This window comes from Pseudomyrmex gracilis, unplaced genomic scaffold (genome assembly GCF_002006095.1).
Source record: "Pseudomyrmex gracilis isolate BER0280 unplaced genomic scaffold, ASM200609v1 scaffold_1749, whole genome shotgun sequence".
In the NCBI taxonomy this organism is placed as follows: domain Eukaryota; kingdom Metazoa; phylum Arthropoda; class Insecta; order Hymenoptera; family Formicidae; genus Pseudomyrmex; species Pseudomyrmex gracilis.
The window spans coordinates 23,346-29,474 of NW_018022333.1; positions in this window are offsets into that span (position 1 = coordinate 23,346).

Below are 6,129 nucleotides of genomic sequence, written 5' to 3' on the forward strand. Positions count from 1 at the left end.
AAAATTTAAAAAAAAAAATTTTTTTATGTAGTTTTTAACTTTAATAGTAACATATCAAAAAATCAAATCGATCGAGTTTTATTTTTCCATAAAAAAAAATCCCAACAAAATACCCAAAAAAACGTGTAAACTACGAGACTACTACCTTAATGCCGCGATCACCTCTAGCTAATCGTTTTTCCAAACGCGTTCTCGGGTTACAAAATTGGTAGCCAGGAATATGTAATTTGACAAGAAGAGCGTTTATCACGCGATTTAACAGTCCACGACCTGACATAGATTGCAATATACGTTTGACATCAGCTATCTTCTGACGACTGAGTAGAAACGCTCAACGCGTCTCTATAAATAGGTGCTCCTCGCTATCGCAAAGCAGTTAAAAACAAACCATGCAGTTCGTGCGGCAACCTGTGGCAATTAAAGTATTTAATTTCGACAGCAAAACTCAACAAATGTTCGGCAAGAAAATACGCAGACATGAAATAATGCTACCGGTTACTATACACGGTATTGTGTGCGGTCCTTCGAACTGCGGTAAGACGAATGTAGTGTTAAGCTTGCTTGAAAGTCCATACGATGTACGTTTTGAGAACGTGTACGTGTATTCCAAGTCGTTGCAACAACGAAAGTAATCAATATCTGGATAATGTACTTTCAGCAATAGACGAAATCGGTTACTTTACCTTTTCTAATAATAGCGATGTGATTCCGTCGAGTGAAGCACTTCCGAATTCTATTTTTATTTTTGATAACGTAACATGTGACAAGCAGGATACGATACGAGAATACTTTGCAATGGGTCGTCACTCAAGTGTCGACTGTTTCTATTTTTGTCAGACGTACGCGAGGATACCAAAACATCTTATACGTGACAACGCAAATCTGATAATTCTTTTTAAACAAGGTACCATTCTCAAACATGTGTATAACGATCATGTAAATACGGAAATGCCGTACGAGAAGTTTGGTACATTATGTCCCAAATGTTGGCAACACAAATATGGATTTTTAGTGATCGACAAGGACAGTCCTTTGGACAGAGGTCGCTATAGAAAAGAATTTAACGAGTTCGCGATACCGTCGAGTGGTTAATCATTGTTGAGACATCAACCAAGTATCTCTTCTACAGTGCGAGTAACATGGCTTTACCTGACAAAAGCAGTGAAATTATAGATCGCGAGAAAGTAGCGAAGGAGATTGCAAAAACGAGTCAGTCTATTTGTCACAAATATCGCGCTTTGAAAACCGGTAAATTAGAAGAAGACATTGCATTGGAAAGACAGTTCAAACCTATTATCGAACCTCTAAAACAAATTGCTGAAAATACTGGAACTAAGCAAAATACGTTGGACACATCGTTTCTCAAAGACACGTCACACGAGACAAAGCGGAAACGAACACAGACATCAAATGAAACACTGTCTCCTATTTTACACAATTCAAAGCGCACACGATATAACACTGCAATGACGACTTCTACTCCGACGAAAGAACGAATCAAATGACAATTGACATGGGATTCTTCATCGGTTGACACTATCGTCGCTACTGATACTACTGCCAACGAATCGTTTGAGTCGACTATTCAACGTCAAATGCAAACGTTAGAAGGTCTTGAAATCTTTCAAAGTCACTTTGGCCCGTTGGCGCAACAATATATGAAAACTATTCTAAGTGGTAAGAAAGAGAACGACATAGACTACGTATATGGTGTGTATTTTGATAACGATGGAATGATGCTCGGTGATAAGCGTTTTGACGTGAATGACCAGGATAATATAATCGTAGACGGTATACGCTTCAAAACAACACAAGGATTGTACGAATTGATTTTCATGAAATGTCCAAAGAGCGAGTTATATACCGAGGAAGATAAACAACGATACAAACAGATATTGGAAATGACACATGCTCATAGAAAGCATCACAACAGGCTCGGTGTAATACTGGGTAACAAAAAATACAAATACAGATACATAATTGCACCTTTAATATCCAGCATGCATACTAAGCAGGGGAAAGGTATACCGCGTAATATGACGCAAAGCGATCGTAAGATCGAGTACGCGCACTGGGACGATCCCAACGAACTCGTCGATCGTTTGCGATTGCTAGACGCATTCCGTCAGGCGGGCAACAATGCTCACGACAACGAAATCCTGTCGATCATCGAGGAACTGCGCGAAGCGGGGCTCATTATAAATTAAATAGCGCGTCGGCGTTAGACTCTGTCATGTGCGCGTCATCATGCCAATCAACGAATTTGGGATATCGCTCGGAACACATGGAGCGTCGATGTATTATTATGAGAGAGAGGCAATACTGCGAAATTACGTGCGTAATAACGCTCTATGCTTTGTCGGTTCCGGCTACGATGCAAGGTCGCGTAAGATACTGCATGTAGCGCAACCTGATACCGACATTGACGCCGCCAACAAACAATATGTAGATATGTGTAAGATCCTGATCAAGGGTGTGTAACGGCGTGTAATTGGCGATACCCATGTAGCCATATAGGTAATGTAGGCCTAGGAACTTATATAGTAAATTGGATAATATGTAGAGCGCGTACCGAGCGTGGCGCGGGAGAGCGATGCTGAAAGAAAAAGAAGAGAACCCGCGTGAGAGACGGAGTAGAAAGAGTGATGGCGGCAGAGACACCGAAAAGTACGGAAAGCAGCGAGTGAACGGCTTGAAGAGGAAAAACGAAAGAATAAAAAATCGGAAGAAAAGCGACGTGTTAACTAAGTAGCGGAGGTGAGCGTGCGAGATTAATTTTTTGCGCCATATGTGTATAGCACTACAGGTGATAAAAGATTGTACGATCGAAGAAAGTGTATGACTGAAACTGAACATTGTAAGAATAAATCATTTTCCAACCAAGACTACTTCTTACAGATAGTGTAATTTAATAGTAATTTAAATTCAGAAGTGGGATATAAACTCGCCAAGAAAAGAAATTTTTATCGGCTCGCAGTTTGGATGAAACAGGTTATCTGTATATATCGTGGAAAGAGTACAAGAGCAAAGATCGGGGGCGAGTCCGCGGATATGACGTGGCAAAAACCGTTAAACAGGAAACAACGTGGCAGAAACATTTGAGTGATACGCAAATAGTAAATCCATAATGATGACTCGTGTGCAGTTAGAACAGTTGAACTTGGACGGGCTACGTGAGCTGGCAAGACAGCACGAGCTGGATATTCGCGGAACTCTCGCGACGTTGTTCGATCGTTTAAACGACCATTTTGAACGTTACGGATGACCGGAGCAGATAGGCATTGCCGGTCCAAATGTGATCGAAGACGATACACCGGTTTTAGAAGATACCGTGGCTACTGCAAATGCTCATGGTCGAGAGATGGAGTCTTAACAATTCTCGCGAATCCCTAACGAATTCCCTAAAGGAATATAATGCGACAAGACAGCCAAAGTGCCATAAATGTACAAGAGATAGTGCAAGCGGTAGTACAGGCGTTAGAAGCTAGTCGTTTTTGTTCAGGCGAAGCGTCTGGAGACCTAGAGCGCGTGCAAAGACCACGTATCCTTTCTTCGTCGGGCAATGGTTCCCAACCAATCACTTCAAATAAGTGGAGCCAAATTAAATTCACGGTGAAATTGATACCCGACTTTGCTGGAAAAGAGAATCAAAATGTCGTATCTTGGCTTGAGCATTGTGCTAGTATTGCGCGGACATATCAAATGCCTAATGAAACTTAAATTTTGGCCGCAATAAATCAATTGTCAAAACGCGCACTAGACTGGTATAATCGACAGCCCGTCGAAACAGTCGCCACGTGAGAGAATTTCAAGTTCCAAATACGTTCTTATTTTGAGCATAAAGAATCCGTTACGATGACACTCTCGCGTATTAACAGCCGCGTGTGGAGAATGCGCACAGAGAACTTTATAGATTACGCGGAAGATAAATTAAAACTATTGCAATTCTTAAAACTAACGGAACGGGAGAAAATTAAGCTGTTAGCCAATAGGGTGAAAGAACCTACTTTGCGAAGATTCGCGTTAGATACTCGGGTCAACACCGTCTCAGAATTCCTGGAACACATCCAAAGGATTACGGAAGATAACATTCCGTTTAAACGGCTCGATAATATCGATCCCCGACAATAGCCTAAGCGTACGAACATTACCAATGGAAAATTGTGCTCATATTGTAAAAAACCTGGACATTTGGTGCAAGATTGCCGAACGGCGAAAATCACGTACTTCCGGTGTGGACAGGTAGGGCATTACAGTTCTGCATGTCCTACAACAAAGCCAGAATCTCGAGCCACGCTGAATCATTTGGACCAGGAGGATGTTGACAATACAAATAGAGTACCGGAATCGACGGAAGCAGCGGCAAACAACGTCCACGTGATCGAGAATAGAACACCTTTTATAACAGTCCGTAGTCTAGGCCATAGGAATAAGGCTTTCTGCGCATTGGTAGACACAAGCAGTCCTGTAAGTCTGATTAAAAAGTCAATTTATGAAAGATTTCTTAATACTAATAAGTTGTTGCAAGTAAACTCTAGTTTACATCTAAAAGGCATAAATAATTCTGTCATTAAAATATATGGTAAAATTTGCGACCAGGTCAGTTTAGAAAAATTAGAAGGTCATTGGTTTGATGTTTCTCTGTTGGTGATGGAGAATAATACCATTTCTTTTGACATGTTGCTGAGGCGGGATTTTTTCTGCGGAGCAAATATCAGATTAATATATCAAAACGGTAAATTCGAATTCGAACTTTCTTCTTCGGTAGACGATGAAATTAATATAATTTTAATAATACAGATGTCTTGAGGTGTGACCTCCGGTTCGAAATGATTATTCCAAAAGTACGTCAATAAAATCGGCTGTTACGAATCATTGCACGGTGTATTGCAAAATCAAACACTTTTGTATTGTGAACAAAACGTTTCGACTTTATTGTTAAAGTCTTCTTCAGTTGTACACTAAGATATATACATATTAGACAAATTAACTTTTTTGTGTATACAAAATAAATAAAATGAAAATGTTACTTAAGAATTACATAAAATTTTTTACTTTAGTTACAAATACGTACCGAATTACAATATAAGCATTAATTTATTTTTGCAATGCTAATTTACGTCAAACTTTTAAAATATGTGTAGTTGTTGTCATGGTCGTGCGTTGACTGACTGACTTCTTGACATTCTGTTTAGGTGTGTGTGACGGCTCCATCTGTATGTGTGTAGATGGAATTATGTATTGTGTTTGATTGTATCGAGTACCAGCAAATAAATGTCGTCTAGCGATTCTGTGTTGGTCATTATATTTAAATTATTGTTCTGTGTTTTTATGTGTAACATTTCGGACACTAGTCTTTTATATAAATTAGATTCAACGTCCAAAATCTTAACAGAGTTCCAATTAAAATTATGATTTTGTTCTATAGAATGTCTGGCTAATACAGAACCCTGACGAAAATGAGAAGTTTTATAAGCGTTTATTTGACGTTTGTATGAGCGTTTTGCGGAAATTCGTTGAAAGTTTTAAAACGGTCAGTAGAGAATTAATAGGGCGGAAATTGCAACGCTACAGCGTTCGAAAGGCGTTTGTATAAAGCGTTTCTGAAAGTTTGCATAGTGTTTACGTTAAGCGTAAGACGAAACAAAATAGTTTAGTAAGTTAAATACATCTAAAACTTCAATAAAAGAATTTTTGGCGACTCGCGCTTTTACACAGCTAAGAGATTTCACTTGAATTAATTTTTAGAAGCCTGATTCAGCTCGCCAATCAACTGATAAATTCCATTAAAAGGGACCGAACCTAAAAAAATCCTAAGATGATAGCGGGATTCGAACTCGAGATGCTTCCGTCGTATTCGCAGCACCTGCACTCAGTCCGCAAGACTACTTGTTCCTTACTAAAATGTGATTATTTTTATTTAACAGGAATCAAATAAGGCCAATACGAGCCATTCGCAGGATGTTTGTGCGGAAACTATGCGTGTACATATATATATATATATTTATTAGTTTAGAAACTTCAGAGCCTGAAGAGATTCTTTAATTGTTTAATTCACGCTGGAGGAAGATGGCGTTGTTCGAATATATATATATGAATATTGCGAGAAAAACTCCAAGTGCCTCGGTG